The following is a 24,745-nucleotide window of genomic DNA, read 5'->3' on the forward strand; positions in this document are numbered from 1 at the left end:
ACTAGCTGCCTTCCTTCTAGTTTTACACTGCCTAAATTAGGGACAGCTAGTGCAGATAGCCGTCGAGTAGCTCTGCGCGAAATTTAAAACAAACCAAACGAAACGTCTTCTGAAAGATGCATTGTGACAGACAAAAGACATCATTTTTTATACACTTCTGTTTTAAAATCCATATTGAATCCTCATCGAAAGAAACTTTGTAGAAAAGCATCAGAAGCCACTAACATGATATTTAATTAAAACAAATGTTAATTACTTGTCGTTCAAAGTATCACCAGCTTTTAGAGCTTACTATCATTGTACTTAATTAACTATTAGTCAAAAAAGTTAAATTGTTGGCATAATAATTATCAAACAATTAATACTAAACGTGTTCTTAAATGGCCCCAGCGATATGTTTCCAGAGTTTCACCGCTTAAAACTGGGTTTCGCTACCTATGGTGGACAGAACAGAGATAGTCTATTGTGTAACTTTGTGCTTAAATTTAAACAGACGATGATTTATTTAGATAAGTATACAGATTGTTTTAACATACATACATAAACTTTCAGCGCATTGTAACAATTAATATCCAACAAAATTTAACAACGTGTTATTTTTGATATCCACAAATCACTCAACAACTTATAGTAATTACCCACAAAATATCTAGAATGTTACGTATTAATCGCTCTGAAAAAATAAATAATTTAATGAAATAGATACTTTCAAATACTTGACATACAAGACTAGTTTTCTATCCGAACAAGATGACACGTTAGTTCACCAAAATGTCATTCGATACTACCAGAACTCCAAAACGTCATATGATTATTTTTTTTTATTTACAAACATTTAAAAAAAATTACAACATTTTTATTGCAAAACATTATAGAGATTGATATGATAATAATTTAGAAACAAATAATATCTTATTATAATAGTAAAGAAGCATATTATTTTAGCAGTTACACCGACAACAAATTAACAGTTCAAATGTGTGTGTGTATATATATATATATATATGCAGGCTCTCATGGATGTTTTTACAACAACAAAATATAACTGAGTAATAGCTATAAAGAATAAATAAATATACTCTAAGAATAACGATCGAAAAATAACTTTATAAATATTTTTAGAAATACAACCGTTTTGCAACACCAATAATTTTAAACTCTTTGAAGATTTATAAGAGTCAAACTACAAATTTAATAAGGTACACTGTAATAACTACTCCATGCCAATTGAAAATAGCATCAATGTAGGACAAAATGCAAATATTTCGTATATCTGTTTGATTAACCTATCTTTATATTTAATGTATCTGAAAATTTTCTATTCTCTGTTTACGTCAAAAGTTCAAGTTGCGTATAAAAAAAAACCTACGTGGTTGCTAAACTTACAAAACTTTTTTTCTAAGTTCGTCCACCAGTATTAAGTTGCTCGTACCATTACTCCAAGTTCCATAAACGTCAAGTTACAAATTTACAAGATTCTTACATGTTTTCATTCGTAAATGTTAATTACAAGCCTTGTTAGGTAAACTATTTTTGTTCAAATTTTCATTAACTGCATAATATAATTTCACTAATTAATTCAGAACCTTAAACTAACAAAAACAACTATGTTTAAAAACTATATTTTGTGACTATATCTCATGATAACTTCTTGTAAAATCAAAGATATTGTAAATTTATTTTATTTTCGACTAAGGTAAAATTAAAAACCATGGTATTCGATGTAAAGACTTGATATAATTTTGTATTTGTTGTAACATATACTGTGGAATTTAAATTTTGCCTCTTCGTGACTGACAATTATAGCTTGAGTCAACAAACAAAACAAACATAGTTAGGCCTTTTATAAGGGTGATGTCTATATAATATTTAAGGAGCATTTGTGTTTTTTTCACTCACTATACAGTAACCTAAACTATTTTAGGTATGTGAATAGTATTATGACATTGCACCTGAGTTATTATCCAATATTATACAGTGAATGTACTGTTTAATGATTATGTTATGAACTTATTTCGTTGTCATCAAACGTTAAAGGTTAAGATAAAAGTAGAACGTAACTCATAATAAATAGCAGCACAATGAACAAAGTCTACCATGAATGTAACTTGTATTTTTTCTTGACTTTAATGATGATGCTCGTTTTACGTGTAAATGTTTATTATTTTATATTAAAGGTATCATGGATCAAATTTGTTAAGTATTCATTTTTCCTCCTGTGTTCATAAAATTATCGAATTGACGACATCATTTTCTCTCAAGCAGACTTTTCTCTTTACTCATGTTCATTGTCTTTATCACTCTGGAATAGAAATAATTATATAGTTATTCACATACACTTCACATGTCTTTGTTAACAACATACCTGAAAAACATTATAAGCTATTCTTGAGCAAACTCAGTCGGTTTTCATTGTTAGAACTAATATACAATGTGCGTGAATTAGACCTTCAGCCTCATTAACCATCGCCATAAATAAATGCATTTACGTTAATAATATCCATACTGTTTATTATTCCCTGTATCATACATGTGCCTATAATTCTCTTTCTTTTTTACCCTCTTTTACTGATTTCAAAATTTTCCCTTGTTAGGTATGAATTAGTTTTTTTATTATACTGTGCATCGTGACTTATAATCTATTTTTCTTTACAATGTCATTTTCTTTCTTCGTCTTGGTTTCAAATCCACTCAAATTTAGTTAGTTATGTTCGTGCTTCACTGTAATACTACTCTATACCTAGTTTGTTTGTGTTTTTTTAAAAAATAGAATTTTGGTTTAAGTTATTTTTCCAGTTACTTCTACTTTCATTTCTCTTCTTATTTTTGCCTCAGTTTCCCATCATTATTTCTTTTACTTTCTTGTGCTTATTCAAGACCTAACTTATTTTGTTGTGTTCTCTTCCCATATTATTCTCTCTCATCTCTCTACGTTTTTATTGCTTTTCCTCTGTCTTATCTTTGCGCTAGTCCAACTTCTGTCATCTTCAGTTTCTTTGTTCTCTGTTGTTGTTTTTTCCTTCGGCTGTTAGTTTCCTTTTTATCCTTTTCTTTGAACTTTGTGTATTTGGCTAAGACAATTAATGAAATAAATTTAATGATTTTTTTTTCTAAAACAACGCCTAAATTAAAAAAAAATCTTTTGAAGAACTAAACATGTAAAAATATCAGTCAGTCTTACTTTCAGTCTGTCGTATTAAATAATCATGAATATATCTCCAATATTAGACAAAGATTTACATATACATAGATGCATGCTTTCATAGTGGTTAGGGCACTTGACTCCTAGTCTCAGTATCGCGGGTTCGAATCCCCGTCCCATCAAACATGATCGCCTTTTCAGACGTCTGGGCATTATTATGTGGCGGTCAATCCCACTATTCGTTGGTAAAATAATAGCCCAAGAGATAGCCGGATGTGGTGTTGACTAGCTGCCTTCCCTCTAGTTTTACACTGCTAAATTAGTGAAGGCTAGCGCAGATAGCCCTTGTGTAGCTTTGCGTGAAATTTAAGACAAACAAAAAACACATATGAGAAATGATTAGCAGAACGGAAATAAGAATTTCGATACTCTTTTTTATTTAAAACTCATCATACCTCTTATCATTTTATAATAACAATATTTCATACTTGCAATAACTTTTTTCAGAAGAATTGTCAACCCTCATACTGCTATAATTATTATATATATCCATTAATAATATATACAGTTTTTACAGTTACGGATACTTTATCATCTCAAATTTCCATTAAGTTTTAGCTGTCAGTTTACGTGTTATCTTTAAAAACATTGTGATTGCTTTCTAGAAACTTTGATATATATTAGTTACTCATTTGTAGATTGTCAACATTTCATTATTGTTGTTTATATTAGGTAGATTTCAAAGATTTCACGCATGTCCTAGTGGTTAAGACGCTCGATTTGCCAAGTGTGGGTGGATTCGAATCTCCTTTAGCAAATTGCTTGCCATTTTAGTCTCAGAAACGTTATGCTGTGATAGTCACTGCTAGCGCAAATAACCTTCGAGTTGCGTCAAGTTTAAAAACAAACAACATTTCCAAAGGTTGTTTATTGGTTTCTAGAATCCAAATTTTGTCTGTTTATATATTGAATTCATTTTCATTACGTTTTTATGAAATTAGTGAATTTGTCTATAGTTTCTGTTCGTTCGTTTCATTTTACAAGACTAATTTGACAAATTATAAGTTAGTTGATATTTATCCTACCTTAATTTTTTTCTCACAAATTACCACTTTAAAAGTTCATATAAGATGCTATAAAACTCATTCTTTCTATGTCAGTAATTTCTGCTATGCATTTTTGTTTTACAAAGCCACTCTTTATGGGAAGAAATTACATATTTTATTTAGATTATTTTAGAAATACAACAATTTTCCTTTGCTTGTGCAAAACATTTCTTCAAATGTATAGAGATGAAAATAAATGCACTACACAAAAAAGAGAATCTAATGTTCAAGGCTTTTTGTCGTGAAAAAAAAATTGAAAAAAGCGAAACTTATTTTCAGTCCTTTGGAGATAATTCTTCCTATTTAATGTATAGAAAGAATTGGTTCGCGTATAGATTTGCACTATTTTATTGTCTTTGATAGTGAAGTATAGATATAAACGCTGATTTACAGTTGCTTCATCTAAACGTACAGCGACAATAAGTTGTAATTACATAAACATTTTTGACAAGGTTATTAGACAAGATCTTACCTTGTCGCCATCTAGTAAGAAGTCCGTGAAGTTTATGCAGCATAGTCTGAGGCTCATAAAATAAAACGTCATTGAATGAGAGTCTTTGGACACCGTTATATCTACGCAGTATATATTATACATTCAGATTAAAAAAAGTATTTATGATTATTGCGTACATTCACAACACCTAAACAAATCTCACAAGTTTCTGAGCTTTCTATTCTAGTTAAGACATAAAAGAACACTCTGAAATACTTATATTATTGAATAGTGTACAATAATGCAATTTATGAAAGAAATATATTTTATTGGGAATAAAATATTTATTTTATCGGTTTCTACATACTTTAAATTCACGAAACATCAAGCACTGTCATTTGAAGCCAAAATTTTAGAGTTGACAGGACAACAAAACAATAGTAATATATTGATGATGTGACAATCATGTAAATTACGTATGTTTCACAGTAAATGTCATTAATACAATGTCTTTTATATACATTTATAAAGAAAAAACTGGAGCATGCGTTTTAGCCAAACTGATCGCATACTGTTTTTCCACGATTTTTCTAAAAATGAAAACAATTGTTTTGCTTACTAAAAACGTTACAAAAAAAGCCCAACAATGGTTTCATAACAACAAAAAACATTAATCGATTTGATATTACCTAATGTGTTTGGAAATACGTAGATCTTTTTTAAGTTTAACAACTAAAATTTTAAAACTCCACAGATTTTCCCTTCTTAAGTACGAGTTTGTTCTTTATTTAACAATAACTTCGCACTTACAAACCATTTTTGTTTTCAAGTTTATTTTTTTTGTGTTGATTTTAAATCCGCCCATATTTAATTACTTTTTATGAGCCTCACCGTAATACTATTCTACATCTACTTTGTTTACGTTTTTAAAAAATCATTCTTGTTAGTATTTTTCATTAACATAATTAGTACATGTGATTTTATTTCTGTTTGTGAATCAAATCATAACGAAAGTAAAACAATAAAAATAAGTCAGTGCAATTTAGCATATTTTCCAATATTGGTTCGTTTTATAAACGTTTATTTTCTTTTTTTTATAAACAGCTATGTTTATTTCATTTGTGTATGCAACAATGTATATGTTAAGATTTTCTTATTATTTTTACTTTACTTAATAAGTGCAATGTAACACTATTTTGTGCATTTTTCTAACATCTTATTTAACTACATAAATATTGTCTGACATATAGTTCCTTTAATAATGAATTACAGATATCGTTGTATAGTTTGTTTTTCGGAAAATCTGGATGTTATAGTGATCTACAATGTAAAAAAGTATATACTTCTTAAGATTACAAATGTATGTAGTATATTCAGTATACATTGAAAGCACCTCCATAAATAAAATATTGATGGTTACTTATAAGTTATTAGTTGACTTACTTGGTATGTTTTATCTTTGTACGTTTTTGTATTACATTTTAAGATTTATATATATATAAGCCATGCTTTGTTCATCACGCTCGACCCTCTGTTGGTAACGTTTAAACTAGCTTAATGCCTTTTTTCAAACAGATGTATCTAGTTCAAATTCATGTCGAGTTGAGATTTCTTACATAACATTTGAATAATTAACCCATTGTGTTTATGGTAAAATATTACACTAGTAGGAAAAATACAATAACGTGATAGTTTACATCAGGTATTTGAATTATTTATTAAGCTTTTATCATAAAGAATGAATGTCACAATATCAATAGTGTTCGATTGTCATACTGAAATTATTTAAATCCGAATGAGGATTTTAAGATTGTTGTATTATTATCGTTTTTAAAACAAGCTCATTAAATATTAAATAAAATACCAAACTATTTATTATACATTAAGTAAGAGATAATATCATATTACAAAATAAACACAAATGTCTGTATCAAAAACAGCTTAATTAACTTTTAAAAATAAGATATAGCGCTACAATAAATTATTATTTATGGTGTTTTAATTCGTGAGAGATTGTTTTAAAAATTGTCTAAAATATTTATAAGCATTTTAATGAAAAGTTTTATCTTCGTGAATTTTCTCTTCACCGTAAAATTCAGCCTTTACCATCACAATTAATAAATTATAAAATCAGGCATTTAGTGACATATGAATATTTCTGTACGGACCAGTTTTCCACATGGTTTAGTCTATAAGGATTTACCAAGAAAAACACTCGAATATAACATAAAAATACACATAAATCAAAATTATAGTCAACGACAACTTACAGAAGATGGCCAAATATATGCATGAAAATGTTGTTTTAAAACAAATATATTATTACGAGACATCTGTTTCAGGTTTTAAATGACATCACCCACTGTTAAAGAGCTATTTACCACGTACTGGTCTTTTTTGCTAAATTAAACATGTTTATTTAACTGTCTTGAACCTTAAAATAAACGAACACTATTTTTAAAATAAATATTTTATCATGAAACATCTGTGCATGATTTAATTATATTTTCTCGCGCATTTCCAGTAAGAGAACGCTAGATGGCATGGTTACTACCATTTTAAGTGTTTGTTACACAATATTTTTGCGCAAAACTACTCATAGCTCTTTCTAATTTTCATCTGACAGGGTAAAACAAAGGTAGTTAAGCAACATACCATTTATCTCTAACCAAATAAAGAAACTTGACCACTAATTGTATATCGTATTAAAGTGCAAGGCGTGTTTCTACAGCAAAATCTGCGAAACATACACTCTCAAATTCAATGTATTGGCACATAAACAAATAGGCGAGATTTGGTCCACCGAAAAGAAAAAAAGAACGGAAAAAAAAGAATCTGCACTGAAGGTCCTGCCATCTAGTGACCTACATAATAGTTTTGTTGAAAGTACTCAGTTAAACTATCAGTTTTTATATTAATAAATTTTAACAATAAGAAAGAACTGTTTTATACCTTAGTTAATAAATACAAGCTTACTACTCTTATTGTTTAAAATACCAGTTCAAAATACAAATTAATTAATTTTCTTATAATAATTTTGCTTGCCGTCCTAATTCAGTTGTGAAAGACTAAAGGAAGGCAACTGGTCATCAATACCACAGCCAGCAGTTGGCTGGCTTTTAACAACGTGTATTGGGATTGAACGTCAGAAAAATAACGAATCCATGGCTGAAAGGGCAAGCATGTTTAGTGGGATAAGAAATTCAAACCCCCAACGCTCAGGGGCCAAGTCAAACCCTCTACTCACTTGGTCAAACCATGCATATCTTCTAAAAGAAGCAACATAATATAGGATAACTAATCTTCTAAAAATATACACAAATCAAAGTGTGTTTTATTCTGGATTAATAATACAAGCTATATATTTTAAATTTAATATAAAGGCATAGGGTAAATGCAGTCACAAACCTCACTTTTTAATTATAAAATTAATTATTTAATAATTAGCTTACTGATTATGACATTTTTAATGGAATACATGTTTCAAAGACAAGGCACATTTCTACACTTGGAACTTTTATTCCTCAAATAAAGCATAAAATCATAATGTTTTAAATGAACATATTATCCCAATATCCTGATTTCAGATGTTTATCAATTTCTCCTAACATTAGGTGAATCTTCTTTAAGAATAATATAGTTTATTGAGTTATAACGGTTGGTATGAGTGTTGGCACTTGAATTAAAATAACTTACAGAACAACTTTCCGATCTTTAGGTTTTTTATCAGTCTGAAGATGACCTAAGAAGGTCGAAACGTTGTTCTGTACCTTATTTTAATTAAAGTGCTGATACCCATACATTCTCTTTTGAGAATACATTTTTACTTCAAGTGGGTTTCTCTTCATCACGAGTTCATTAAATTGTTTTATTTTTATCATATAGAACCTTTTTTATTCATGACAACTCTATTGCAGAATAATTCGTTAAGACGTTATGATGTTTTGATAGTGTTGACATTGCAGGTTGAATACCATTTTGGATAAAGTGTAAAAGAACTCAACATAAAAATAATCAGTTGTATTATCTTCAAAACGTGAAAGTACAATAACGTAGCAAGGTTGGAAAGCAAGGTTATCTTCTCTAGCATGTAACACTATCACGTCTGGTTAGATAAGGTACATTCGAAACAAGTTCAAAAACAATTTAATTCTTAAAGTACCACTGGTGAAGTATAAAAATGTTACCAAAAATGTTACTTATTCGTACTCAAAAAACACTATGCAATAAAATTTATACTTTTTTCTTGTTTCTGGGCAGAAAGTGTTATTTCACAATTGCTTAATGCGAAAGTAAATGGAAAATACCTATTTTCCTCTTCAACCTTTGCTTCTGTGACCTGGGAGCGTATAACAAAAACATGATGGGAGACTATACTTGGAAGCTGATACGGGAAAGTGATTTACACCACAGTCGCAAATCTCAAAAAACTACTCACTTCTAAACATTTTTATTCATTTTTCTATAACTTTAGTGTAAATAAATTTAAATCTTTAATCATATGTTGTTTTATTCACACTTTATGGTAATGAAAATGTGCAAATTTGCCCGTTTTTACTCATAAAACAGGTTAATTTCTAAATTTCATTATCCAGGTCACAAAAGCAAAGTTTGAAGGGAACAATAGCCATTTTTTGTACTTTTACAACATAAGCAATTAAGAAATAACACATACTATCCAGGAACAAAATTTGTGTTACATAGTGTAATGAAGAACAGTACAATTGAAACATAATCTGCACGCGAGATGGTTTAGAGATAGTTAGGGATGAGTGGGAGAGTTTTATTATATGAAAGGTTCTGTAGCAGTGCCACGTACTACGTATTATTCACATTAATAAACCAGCCTTACATCCTTTAATTCAGCACAAATTACTGAATATTCTCGTTTAACAGAAATTCACACAAATTTATCTGATATTGAGTGATCCATGAAGCAAACTGTCTGATGAAAACACTAACTCTACATCTGCCCCAAAGTAACCAGCTGCAACATGAACATTCAAATATTTCCTGTTTAAAAAGAGAGTTTAGTAAAATATTATAACATTAAATACGTCATAAAAATTCTACATTACGTGTTACGAATATGTTTATCACTATGCAAAAATGGTGCACAGTAATAAACATATTCGTAACACATAATGTAAAACTTAATTATTTGGTTTTAATTAAGCATAATGCTGCACAATTGGCTACTTATGCTCTGTCCACCACGGGTATAAAAACTCGATTTCTAGCGTTATAAGTCTGCAAAAATACTGCTGTGCCACCGTGACGAACCTAATAAATGTTTTTTTTTAAATATGGTGGAAATAATATACTGAGGTTCATATTGTTTTAACAAACAAAAAGTCTAAAAAACGTAATATACGTTAATTCTAGCTCTTTTATTACCAATTTTGTTTTTATTTGTTTCTTTGTTTATCATTAAAATTCAACAAAATTATATTACCGTGAAATTGCTCGATTTTTACAAAGAAAGTATTTATCCATTTTAGCACTAGAGGGAGACACCGGCGAATTCTCATTTTTATTTACGTTTATGCCCTTACAGTTAAATTATGGTTAAACTACAGTTTGCTTTTTAACCAATAATATTTCTAAAGATAGTAAAACAGAACAAAATTGAAAAAAAAATAAATAGATTGCTGTATCTCTTAATTGATTTACCAAGACAAAAATTTCCACTACTGTTGGTAACAAAAGCAATAGTTTATAATTCCATTTTCCATCAACAAAACTTCATGTATAATAGAATTATAAAAGTTTGAAATTAGTAATTTGCTTCAAGGTTTCCCTTGGTAGTTGAGATACCTACCTTCAAGTTGTTTCACTTATTTATTCGTAACCCTATATTTCTTATTAATTTATGAAACTTTCCGATTGTTCATGCACTAAATACTTAAGCCCCCCTTCAAATGAGATTAATATTCAAATATTGTTGAAAACAGGCAATTGATCTGAACAATACATGTGAACTCTTGTGGCTAGCTCCAGCGTTTGGATATCAGTCGTATTCAATTTATTCTTTAATTATTAATATTTGTAAGATAATTACTGGCAATTAGTTTATATCTTAAATTTCGGTCTCTAATATGCTATCTCATTCGAGAAAGCCCGAAAATAACAAGAAACTATTGGAGTCGTTTCAAAAGGAATATTGATGATTTAGTAACTTATAATTTAGGTTATTATCTGTTAGTTAAATAATTCAAATCGGATTTATGTTTGCCGTCAAAGGTAACACAGGAATATCCACTATAAATATCTAATTTTGAAATGAGAAACTACTAGAATTAAAGTAACAGGTCGTCAACACCCGCCTTTGACTCGAGGACTATTGTATTCTTTTAAAGCACTCGCGACACGGGAGTGCTGAACGCGTTTTTTTCTCCCTGTAGTAACAGGGCGTGGACCACGGAATTTCGATCTTGCCACGTTATGTCTCACAATAACGTTGAATGTGAACTAGTGGATAACATTCCAGCTCTTGTCACCACGTACACTCCTTTTCCGTACCCTTTGAAGACTGCAGCAGATTAGCTGTTGAACTTTACAAGAGATGAACTAATTAATAATTCGTCTTTATTAAATAATAAGTAAATCCGTTTCTAATAGATAAGAATGTGGAAACTGAATGATGCAATAACTAATGAAACTAAAATATAGGTAGGCTACTGACTGTGATAGCAATCTACTGATCAAAACTTTTTGTTCCTTTAAACAACTTCTTGCACTTCTGTACATTGGCAAACCAAGACTTTACCATCAATAATGCTTTGGATGAGGAAAAAAAAAGATTACATGTTGACAACTAATCATAGCTAAACACACTCAAAGGTTTTTTCGCATCGTATTTCTGTAAAAGTTCACATCACAGATTAACCAATCTTCTCTGGCATTTTTCACACACAACAAGAAAGCTTCAGTCTAGAAGGAAACAAAAGGTTGTTTTTAATTTCTGATTCTTGTTGTAACTAAAAACATTTAGCACCAGAATTTTTCTTGAAAATTGTCTACTGCTGGGACAGCCGTAAGTCTACGGATTTACAACACTAAAATCAGGAGTTTGATTCTCCTCGGTGAACACAGCAGATAGTCCGATGTGGCTTTACTTTAAGAAAGCACACACATACTCCATTGAAAACCATGACAAAATAGAGTTTTATATGTATTGCAGAAGCGGCTATTTTACTTTATTTAAAACACAAGCAAGTAACAACGTTTCAACCTACTTAAGCATCATAAAGTTAAGAATGGCTTTTTTAATAACCATAACACTTACAAAACTATACGTTTTTCGATCTTCTTACGTGTGTTTTTGATTTAATGATTAACGTGTACTATTTTCAAAACTGAAATGGACATGTTATTTTTTTTTAATTTTAAAATATCATCCACTAGTTTCCATACAAAATAAAGAAACATTTTTTTTCTTCCAGCCTGTCTTTACAGCATGACGTCAAAATTATTATAATAAAACAGGTAGTAATGAAACATGAAAATGACGTACGAGAAAATAATTTTAACATTTTTTGTTAAATTAGCTCAATACGAGTTTCTACATTTTGTTGTTGTACACAATTCATCGTATTGTATCGTTCATGGCTTATTAAGTGTTGTTTCAACTTATATTCTGAGTTTTATAGTCCAGTTCAACTTAATAAACTACAGTAGTAAAAGACACAAAGATTTGCTGACAGCATCTGCATACAGAGTTCGTGTAGTTGAAATAATGTAAATGTTCTCCTATTCTTGCCCCATTTCCAGTGTGAACAACGAAATTGTGAAACTCAAGTAATCTTACGATATTTTGTTTTGTTCCTTCAGTAAAAATCGTCCATGTTTTGAAATCTGTTTGTTTCGTAACATAAAAAATATTGTGTTTTGAAAGCAAAAACATTATTGCTGTTTGAAAACAACTGCAGAGGGAAAATGTGAAAAATTAAAGTTGATATTGCAGGTAAAAATATGTCTTAAATTTGATTTTGTTTTTTTCAGAACTGAGCTCTAAAACACAAGATATCGAACACATACAATAGCTTGGACAACAGGTGATTTATATACCAAGTTTATTATTTTCACTTCAAACGCACTGCAAAAAACTTACAAAGAAAACACACGTACCTTTCAAGTTTTACGCAAAATGATCATAAAGATATTAAGAGACTTGACGTGGCCTGGAGGTTGGGCTACTCAACTTCTGTTCTATGGGCCGTAGGTTCGAATCTCTTCACCAAATATGCTCGTCCTTTCAAACGTGAGGTTGTTGTATATATTTTACGATCAGTCCAACTATTCATTGGTAAAAGAGTAGCCTAAGGGTTGGCGGGGGGTAGTGTTGACTACCTGCCTTCCATTTTGTTTATTACTTCAAAATTAAAGATGGGTAACGCCATAGTTTTGTGTGAAATGTAATAAAAAACAAACAAAACAGATATTTGTATCTAACAAAAATTTCTATAGCAAAAGTATACATCTTCCATAAAACACATACAACCGACTTGTATGGTTAATGATTGTCATGTAACTGTTTTACAAATTATGTATAATAGACATTTTACAGTTAGTAATCACGTAATGTTCTAGGATACAAGTAATAACCCAACTAAAAGTTGGAACATGACAACAGTAAGATTGTATCAGTTATAAACTGTTTAGGCTTGTGCATAAACCACTAAGAATCGACAAAGACATCAGTCGCAATGTATTTATTAGCTAGCATAACTGAGAGAACGTATTAGTTGAATTCACAGACTGAATTATCTAGTATCATTACACACACACTCAAAATGATCTGGAAGAAACATTTAGTTTATTTAAATAAATTTAATTTTATGAAACTAAAACAAACTTCTCCTCAAAGTTTTGCCTTATTATGTACTAAATTTAAGACTGTAATCTGGGAGAAAGTTTGAATATTAAAGAAATCTGAATGTAGTGGTTTAAAGGCATTAATTGTTGTTTATTCCTAATGCCGCGCCTGCAAATGATGCTCTAGCCGACTTTAATTTAGCAGTGTAAGACTAGAGGAAAAGCCAGCTGGTCATCACCACCTATCGCCAACCCTTAGGTTACTGCCAATGAACTGTGGGATTGATCGTCACGTTTTAAAGCCCTTACAGCTGAAAGGGTGAGCATGTTGGTGTGAACCAGCTCCCTTTATATTACGATTCGAGCACCCTCGCCACCTGGCCATGCAGGGCCAGAGGAAAGAAAAGTGTGAATAATATCTTTTCTTTTTTTTCAAAACAGTCTTATAGCCCAGTGACATTTTCTTACATACGCATTCCTATGTGCATCTGTATAAAGACTGTTGCTTGACTTCAAATTCTAAGTTATATTAAAATCAATGTTGATGTTTAGTTTTTTCCATCGGACATAGTATTTCTGCATACAACAAATAGGTACCTTTGCTATATTTATTGGATTAATCACTTAGTGTCTTGGAGAAATTTTAGACAAAAAGGATTTTGCTATTTCGATTTTAACAATGTAATGCCCGGTATATCTCGAATATTTCATGTAATCCAACGCTCTTCCCACATAAGATAAGTGTCTTGAAATTTGTGTGCCAGCATATGGGACAGCTAGTGTGCTCTAAAAGTTTATTTAATCCATCATTCTTTTCAAAAATACTGTTAATTAGCAACAAAATGACTTTTTCATCATTTGTTCGAAGTATTCCTTTAAATTTTGTCATTTTATACATTTTATATTCAAACCGAATAGTGCAATCTGTAATTGCTATACTAAGCACATAACAATAACGTATAGCATCTATTAACTCACTGTATCTTTTTTCAGTTTCCGACCGTGACCTCCTTCAAACTTCTTGACAGAACAATAGATCAATCTAAGAAAAAAGTGGGTGCAACAATATTCATGAAAATTTTTATATCTATTTATGACAAAATTAATAGTCTTTAGAGCTCCTACAATCAAGTGCTATTCTTGTTGGGTGCACAAATTATTTTTAAACTTCTATCTACATGTCATCATAGATTGAATGAAAGTTGTGTAAAGTCATCACAACATTTCAACTCTCAAATTAGTTTTTTTTATTTGGTTTGGTTAAATTTCGCTCAAAGCTACTCGAGGGCTATTTGCGCTAGCCGTCACCAATTTAGCTGTGTAAGACTAAGGGAAAGTAGCTAGTCATCACCATCCACCACCAACTTGGGCTACTCTTTTACCAACGAATAGTAGGATTGACCGTCACATTATAGCGCCCCACGACTGAAAGAGTGAGCATGTTTGGTGTGGCCCTGTGATTAGTATCAGTAATAAAATAAAATATTTTTATTGGCTGATTTTTCTTATAATAATTATTATTGTTATTCTGTTGCTTTTGTAAATTATTATTTCTTAAGATAGTATTTCTTGTTGCTTACAAATATTGTTATTTTCAGTCTAAAATTTGATCTCTATGTATCTGTTTCATGGTATTAAACTGAACGCTAGTTTCATTTTATGGTAACTGTTATATCATTTTTGAAATTCTAATTGCTGAAATTATGTCCAGAATCCCTCCATGTATAATAAATTATTCTGTAACTGTCCTGAATGTGTTCATATAACTCTTTTGTTTGTTCAAAAGATAATAGTTATATCTTTGAAACGGAACATTGACAATTTATACGTTTTATTTATTTATTGATAGTTTTTGTTGTTGTTTTCTACAAAAGAAAAGCATTCTGTTTTTCGCTTTCCATTCATCTTATTCACCTTTCTTTGATTTTTCAACTGGATGTTGCACTCGAGAAGGAATCTGAAAATCCACTAGCATATTAAATCTGAATTGAATGTGTCTGGAATATATGATGTGTTTGCACAGTGAGTTAAAGCTTTCTAAGTCGAGTAGTAAAGATCATCATATAACTGCCAGGTTTAGTAATGCGATCCGCTGTAAAAGGCACAAAAAGATAGCGTCTTAGCGTATGGATCTAAAGCTTTCCAGCTGAACCAATTACATTTTTTTCTAAAATCTGATATATGCAAATAAATACCAATTATTTAGTTATCATGTAACCTTTAAGTCTTATATTCTGTATTAATATTTTTATTTACATGTTGCGAGAATGATCAAACTCGCTGCTGTTTAACGTACACGCCACACCAAATTCTATACGAATAGAAAAAGTCAAGATATCTGGTACTCTAAATTGTAAAAATTTCTTTTGCAACAAATAGGTCCTAAGATAATAACAATTAAAGAAAATTATGCATGATATTACATTTTTCAACTCTAATATATAAGAAATGTCTAACTTTTCCATGAACTTAGTGACTTAGCCTCTGTTTAAAGAATATATTTTGTTTTATCTTATTACGTATTTTCACCTTGTTGATCATTACCGTACTTGACATTAAAACTTGCTTTTAACTATCTATAAACAACTACACGAAGCTATTTTCAATTTTATTTTAATGGCTATATTTAATTAACAGCGATGTTATAAAACGACTTAATTATTCATGGTACTTGCTAATAAACTGTTATTTGGCAATGGACGTCCGGCAATAAATAAGAGTGTTTTAAGTCATTGTACATTTAAGTTAAATATCTAGCTATTATTTAAAAGTCTATACAGTGTGAAAAGATGAAGATAATATAAAATACCATTAAAGGACAGCAGTAGACATTTTGGTCTATCTAGGCTGTCCTGTCCACTAAAGCTAAAAACCTTACAAAATAAACACCTCAAAGTCAGCCTTTCTCTTTTATCGAAAACGACTATTCATCAAACTGTACATTAAATTCCCTTAAACTAATTACCACGTCCGGAGTCAACTCCTTCCAGAGACCAACAACCCTGTTAGAGGAATTAAGCTGTCTTAGCTGAAATGACTTCTTTCCTAGAAAAACATTCATTTCTGTTTTAAATCCTACCATTTTCATTATAAATACCAAAACAAGAATGTGACGCATCAACACTAGCAATTACGTTAAGAATATAAAACACTTTAATAAAATGCATCTCAACTCTTCCTTTTACTTGGGAAAATAAGTTCAAGGATTTTATACTGTCCTTATATGATAACGTTTTTATTCCAGTTATCATCCTAGTATTTCTCCTGTGAACCCTTTCCAACAAGTCATTTTTTTCTGAGCTAAAGAGCTTAAGAATCAACACAATATTCCAAATGTGGCCTAACCAGTTATCTGTTGAATGACATTATAATCTATTTAGACTTGTACTCCGTATTTCTGTAAATACATCTTAAATCCTATTTGCCTTGTTATTATGTGAATGGTTTAAGATACTGACCTTTATCTTCCATAACACTGTCAAGGTTATTCCCATCAAACTTTTACTAATAATCAAATCAAATAAAATCCTTTTATAAGGCAGTAACATCCTCATCACAGCTAGTAACACCCAAAACTTTAATGTCATAAGCAAGTATAAATAATCCTTTTACCATTCCATCATCTATATCATTGATATAAATCAAAACTGAGCGCTAAGGTATCCTACTCGTGATATTAATTCACTTTGATTGAACTCCATTTATATTAAGCTTTCGATTTTTACATTGTCAATTTTCTACCAAATAAGCCAACTTTGTTCATACACCTACAGAGTTAATCTTTATAATAAGCAATTTATGTTCTACCTTGTCAAATGCTTCTTAAAAATAAAAATCCACCACATTCTCATCTGTACCCTCATTTATGAAAACAGTATGTCTTGAAACACTTTAAAATTATTACTATTGCAAACTTTTTTTCCAAATAAAACCATACTAACTACAAAACAATATTTTAAAGCTTGTTAAATGACTTTGTAAATCATATTTCTACAGATTTTAAAACTTTTTTTTGGGCACTGGTGTAAAACTAATAGTATACGTCTGTAATTCCTGGAACAATTCTTATCACCGCCCTTGAAAAGAGGAGTAACATTAGCCAACATCCAATCTTCAAGCACCTGCTCACTATTCAAGGACATAGAAAATCAATGGAAACTGGCTCCTATATGTAATCCTTAAATTAGTTCCAAATCCTTCGTTAAATATTATTTGGCGCTAATGTTTTATCATTCTTTAAACTTTAATTCTACCATAATATAATCATCGTGTTGAACTTGGGTTTCATCTAGCAACTGTTCAGGTTGTGGAATAACCCAACCATTCCATAATCATCAGATATTAGCCTTCTTGTGTAATTCTTCAAAGCCCTAACATTTTACTTACCATTAATATATTTCGAAACATATTTAACGTTTTTTTTTAACATTCTCAAACAACAATTTTTCATACACTTTTATTTCCTAATTTCATTTTTGAACAACTCTTCTGATCATTTATATTTATAGTCCTTTAAATTTCACTATATTGCAGTAAAATTAAACTTTTTTATATTTATAAAGCTTTTCTTTAATTATATCCTTTATATCCTTTGTGACGTCAACCTGTTCTTTTTACTTCTAATCTCCCTTTTTAGTCTATAAAAACATGCCTAACTTACATATTGAATAATTTATTTTGAAACCTCTTCTACATAACATCTGTATCTCCAACAAATATTGTTGCCCAATTTACATCTGACAATTCCTGCCTCTTCTCTTTAAAATTTGCTTGTTTGACGTTTCAAACCAAAATCTCATTATTCCTTATCTTTACATGAGTAAAATGCCAAATGTAATTGAGCATTGATGACCTGCATGCAGATGTTCCCTACCTTATCAACCATTTCTTTATTAGAAATTAACAATTAATCTAAAATTCCATTGTCCTTACTAGGCTTCCAACGAATTTTAAAATTTTACGGTCCTGAAGATGACGCAGAACCGTAAAAACGTACTATAAAAAACGTAATATACGTCAAAACGTGTAGAGTGTATGTTTTCTAGTCTTGACTTTGTTTATTGATATACTATAATCCTGTATAGTAAGTTATGCTATTTTCTCTTATTTTTGAGACTGGAAACTATTATAGAATTGTGTATGAAATAATTCTTTGGTTTAAATTAATTTTGTGTTTTTAAACATCCCAACTACTTGCTGTAGTAAACTATCGTGAGTAATACCTAATAGCGCGTATCTCTTATGATTTAACTTTATCATTTCTCAATCTATATGCCTGAAATTAAAATCTCACGCAGTTATAACTTTTTTAACTCCTGATTTTCTTATCTCCTTGTAAAGTTTCTCACTAATTTCATCAGTTTCTTTTGGTGTTCTGCAAAAATTCCCACTAAAAGCCTTTTCCATTTATATCCACTAACAGAAACCCAAATGAATTCAACCTAATTACTGTTATCTTTGATATCCTCAACTCAGACTGTAACCCACATTTTACATATGAAGTCACTCATTCTCTGTTTAGTATTCTGTTCTTATTAAACAACCTAAACCATGCATTTCAATGAAATTCCTTTCATCATAAATGTCAATAATTACCCGAGCTTAATTTATTTCCGTCATAAACTGCAGTAAACCTTATGAGAAAAATAGCTTCATATAAAAAAAAAAACTCATGAAGAAAAGAAAACAGTTTTCATTAGTGTACTGTCTGCAAGAACCATACATTGAGAAAAGATAAACAACTTCACTAATTATATCTATATTTAAAATAACGACGAAGTGCTATTAACTCTTGCTTCAAACAGAGATTTTACAAATTACCACTAACTGCCTTCCACAGATGACGAAACACTTCTCAAACATATTATCGTCAGCTTTATTTATTGTGAACTTTTCTTTGATATTTCGCTAACTATTTAAAGCAGTTGGCGCCCATTTTTCACCTTTGTTTCATCATGAATACGCTGCCTAAATCATTGATTAAAGATTAGCCCCTGTAGATCTCACATTTGTTCAAAACCGGAAGGCTTCTCGGAAAAGCCAACCATCATTATAAAGCACATAAGAAGTGTCATGATGAACTTATAAAAGGTCCAGTAAAGATATTCTTGGTAGAATTATGAAAAGTAAAGATTTTATTTTAATACATTTTTCTAAATCTTGGTTTGTCTGTAAAGGTTTAGCTAGCAAAAGTGAAACTATTTCATTTAATTTTTTCTTAGCCTCTTTCATTAAGGTCATCTTTCGCTTACTATTTACATAGTAATAATTACGTTAATAGTCAAAGTTAATTTTAAAATAATGTGACATATTTTGTCACGTAGAAATTTTTATGGCATTGTACTGTTAATATAAGCATATTACACTGTGTTAAACAAGAGTTTAACGTGGTTTTTAAGTGTAAACTATACATTGAATTAAAATTAGTTACTTAATGGTAATACACCTACATCCATTGACATAAATTTCTTTTCGCCATTGCTCTATTTAGAAAGGTACTTGTACACGAGAGTCTTTAATTAGTACAAGTCACGTGAGACATGGTACGCTTTGTCAGACGCTTTATTAACAACGTAGTGGTTCAGACTGCACTCACAGCAAATACTTGCTCAAAGTATTAAGAATCACGCCATTGTATAAAGTTATAGTAATACAACAGAAAGTGTTATAGAGTATACTTAAACTATGTTAACATCTGACGATGTACATTCTGCTTCTGGGACATGCCCTTCATACTTTGCTAGATCAGGTGATGAGATCTCTTGTGTAACAAAATAAAAAAAAACACGCTTCCTGTTCTAACTACTTGACAAGCTGTTATTTACTATTAACATTGTTTTTACTCTTTTTATCACTCCTAGACGCATTATTTATTTCTATGAGTTTTCTTAAACACTCAAATGGTATGTCACAAAGTAAGTTTGAACGCTATTAATTTCCTTTTCCTGCTAGATGGAGCTACCAGCTTCGAGGTTGTGCATGCGCGTAAAGTGGTTAGTTGTGCATGCGATATTAAGCAATAGGCAGCTTGTGAGTGAGAAATCTGCCATGCACCACTCAGCAACGCTAAGGTTGTACATTACACGTCAGTTGATCTATCGTCCATTGCAGTGTTGAATGAACATTAATGAATATTGTTGAAACGAACGAAAGATTTCGATAAGCGCCTGTGTTTCTCTTACTTCAAAACGAAGTAAAAGTTATTTGTAATCTAGTTAAAAACTTCTGTTAAATCCACTTAGGTTAATAACTGATGTCGCCTGGTTCGTTTTTTATAAAGAGCTGTTAAACACAACGTATTTTCACTTCCCTAAAATATTTAAAACCTACTTACACTTAACGAGAACCATGCCCTGTATAATTGATATTTCTATGTGCTATTTGCGCCCATGACAACACCTCACGTGCAGCCCCGCACCACTGCAACCGGCGGTCGTTTCGACTTCGATGATGGGGGCACTTATATCGGGGGCTGGGAAGACGGAAAAGCTCATGGACACGGAGTATGCACAGGCCCCAAGGGACAAGGAGAATACAGTGGCTCATGGCACTTCGGATTTGAGGTCTCCGGAGTATATACTTGGCCTAGCGGTAGCACCTTTGAAGGACAGTGGCAGAATGGCAAGCGTCATGGGCTAGGGGTAGAAACCCGTGGCCGATGGGTGTATCGCGGCGAATGGACACAAGGGATGAAAGGTCGTTATGGGGTTCGTCAGTCACTTTCATCTGGAGCCAAGTACGAAGGGACGTGGGCAAATGGACTTCAAGATGGATACGGTACCGAGACATATGCTGATGGCGGTAAGTTACAAATAATGTCTTTCAACATAACTTATTCTCACTTCGCATTTTTAGTCGCATTCTGTATTAATCAATACAAATACTAAACGTAAATAATTTGCAACAAGTCACATGGGTAACACTAAAAGATATAAAACAGAAAAAAGTCTTTATTTCTGTTTTGCAAGAACCTTTCATTGTAATCAAACGTTTCCTGATACATGGTTCTAACATGCAGTTCATTGCAAATTTGTTTATTATTTCAGCGTAATTAATACGAAATCGTTTTCATCTTTTATATATTTTATATGCCAATAATAATATGTCCCTCACTACTACAGCGGTAAGTCTACGAACTTATAATGGTAGAAACCGGGTTTTGATACCTTTGGTGGGCACGGCATACGTATCCCATTGTGTAGCTTTATGCTTAAATATAAAATACATATATATATATACTAAACAACTTCAAACATAAGACTCGGAAGTGGAACATAAACGTGAGATTATCATAAGTGTGGTACTATTTATTGAGTAACGTATGATCCAAGGACTAAGACTTAATACATTAAACAAAACAACCCAGCGATAGTCAAAAACAAAAATTTCCAACCAAAACTATTTCAACAGAGAGAAGACATCTGTTCAAACCTATTTCTTGTGGATACTGACTGAAAAGTTTAGACATTTTGGACTTAAGATTTGTAGTACATTACGGCCAGTAGCTTTTAAAATGTCACTTTGTACTAATAATGCTTGACAGACTAATGCAAGGAGGAAAAGCTTTTTAAGTTTCATTTAATGGTATTTTACTAAATTACAGTCAACACAATCATTTTCTGCTTAATTTTTATCTTTATTATTACGTATATTTCTACACACGTTTCGAAACTATGTAGTAGTTTATGAATTTTGAAACGTTAAGAACATTTCTTAAAAGACTTTTCTCTATATTACAATGGAACTGACTTTGATAATTATGACGATTAGATTTGTTTACAGCGAATAAAATTTCTTGGTCAAGTTAAGCGTCGGGTGTCCCCGCGTCTGCCTGTTCGTTTAATCACTTTCAAGTGCAATACGTTATTTCTCATAGAAACAAAACAAATATATATTTATATAAGAACCAAAGGCACTATTTGTCAAAGCTTAGATCGTTTACAAGGAAAGTGTGTGTTTTAAAACAAGAAGCACGTGGAATTTATTTCTATAAATGTGTTTATCTTTCTGAACTCGACATCCAAACTAAAGGACAGTATTCTAAGGAATTACTGTTCATACTTAAAGAATATATGCATATAGCGTCAAAAGAAACGTGTCCTACGAATGAATAATTGATACTCCCTTATGGAGCTTGTTTATAGACGTCGTACAATATAATTTATTTTTACAAGTCGCATCAAAATGATTTAAATGTCTTCGAAATAAAACCTTAAAAAAGGTTCAGCAAAATGTAAATTGCATTTTTTCCACGTTGAATGAGCATTGTTAAAGAATATAGTACGTGTTCGTTCGTTGTTACGGGTACGAAAAGCTATTTTGCATCAGTGCTTCTTAAAACCTGGTTTTTAACAAGAATGGTTTTGAATAGCTTTCCTCCCTCCCCTCTCTGTTTCCGAGAAAAAAAAATCTAAACGCCTCCACTTCTTGTATTCTTCCCCTGCGACACTAAAACTCAGTGAAACCCATGTCGTGTACGTCTAAATATAGTGTCGACCTACAAGATTTATTAAGAGTAGTAAAGAATGGCAAAATGTCATAGAGGAATAATTATTTTAGTAACTATTACCACGTTATCAAGAATAAAATATCAAAGTGCTTTGTACTTCGTAAAGAGATATTGTATAAAACGAAAATTAATGTTTAAGCATTCAAGAATGAAATATTACAGCGTCAGTTTCTGGTATGTCACGGTATATAATATGCATAATAATACGTCCAAGTTGCTTTACCCAACGGTAAACTGTAAAGGCGTTTTGATAAATAAACAAGATAGCGAGATGTAATACCGTACAAAAATGTTATCAGAATTCAAAATATAGAAATACATTCAAGAAATCTGTATTTTTTGCTTTGATAAATAACCATAAGCATTTGTCCTTTTCAGCATATACTTACCGATATAGATGGATACATTTATCAATAAGGCGTAGAAACGCATTTTCTTCTAATCTTTTTTTCAAGTTTACAAGCATTGGCTAGTAGTATTCGATAAAGCAACTTGCCGGTAATCAAATAAGAATATGATAGCACAACACCTAAATAAGGCCAGAGGTAAGTTCCTGCTTACCTACGAAGGAGAAAACCATTCATTCAACCTCATATTACTTAAGATCACAATAGCTGCTTCGCATAGGATCTGCTTGCCTGAAACTACGTTAATTAGTTGAACCAGGGTGGAACATATGTACCTCTATTTATAGCAAACACTAGTCAGGAGTATATTTTCTGTTGATAAAGAAGAGCAAAATATTTATGGTTGTAGTCACCTCATAGTATCCCAAGAAATTCGACAGAGGGCGTTCTACCCTTTTTATCTTGATCAGGGAAGCTCAGGTGCAATGTAGGCCTCTTCTTGTTTTAAATTTCCCGCATAGCTACTCGAAGGCTATCTACATTAGACGTCCCTAATTTAGCAGTGACCCACTGAAGAGAAGGCAGCTAATCAGCACTACTCCCCGCTAATTCTTGGGCTACTCTTTTACCAACAGATAAAGGAATTTATTTGTTATCAAATTATAACGTCCCAACGGCTGAAAATACAGTAAGTTCGGTGAACCATAGAAATACCCAGGCTCTCAAGCACGTAATCTATAGAGCAACAGGAGTGGTTGGATCACAATGAATAATATGATTACAATGCTTTTCACCTGAAAACAAAGCAAAGTTTTACCCTAAAAACATTATTACAACGTCTTCAAGTAAGGTTCAATTTTTCCAGTAAACGTTACTCAAGCGAAATTTTGAGAATACAAAAATTGTAAAGTGTCAGTCTGTACACAGTGTTGTGTAAAAGTTCAAAAGAACTAACCCTGATTAATAAGTATATTCTATTATGCTAAATAAATATATATCTGAGTATAAATTAAATATACTTATATTCAGTCAGTCAGTGAATGTTGATCATTTTCACGGTCACGAGTTATAATGTAACAAGTAGCTGACCTCTGATTTGAATATAAGAATAGAAAAAATAACATTAACAAATACAATTTTCGATGTATCTAAGCGCAGTTGTTTGCAACAGTTATTGAAAAATGAGTTCAGCTAGTACACAACTTAAGAAACGAATGACATTCTGCTCATTCTGCTTCATGTTAAGCTGTTACATAATAGTGTTACTATTACATAATAATACTGTAATAGCTAGACGTCAATCTTGCTGAATTACTATTGAATACCTGATCTGAATTTAAAAGCTGAATAATCCTTAGCATAATTAACATGATTGATTCTCATCTAATATTC

General features: G+C 31.1%; 1 long non-coding RNA gene and 1 pseudogene across 2 annotated transcripts in view; one reads left to right on the top strand and one right to left on the bottom strand.

Moving 5' to 3' along the window:
* Positions 1-806: 806 nt before the first annotated feature.
* On the bottom strand, positions 807-23,652 carry LOC143232240 (uncharacterized). The gene is made up of 3 exons (XR_013017459.1): positions 23,396-23,652; positions 2,885-3,071; positions 807-2,302 (listed from the first exon to the last, which is right to left on the bottom strand). It is a non-coding gene; the product is annotated as an uncharacterized LOC143232240 (long non-coding RNA).
* LOC143232238 (uncharacterized) overlaps positions 20,059-24,745 on the top strand; it is a 56,939-nt pseudogene continuing 52,252 nt past the window's right edge. Inside the window, exon 1 of the transcript XR_013017457.1 lies at positions 20,059-21,298. The product of XR_013017457.1 is annotated as an uncharacterized LOC143232238 (transcript). The remainder of the gene's footprint in view (positions 21,299-24,745) is intronic.

The sequence above is a fragment of the Tachypleus tridentatus genome, chromosome 11, assembly GCF_004210375.1.
Source record: "Tachypleus tridentatus isolate NWPU-2018 chromosome 11, ASM421037v1, whole genome shotgun sequence".
In the NCBI taxonomy this organism is placed as follows: domain Eukaryota; kingdom Metazoa; phylum Arthropoda; class Merostomata; order Xiphosura; family Limulidae; genus Tachypleus; species Tachypleus tridentatus.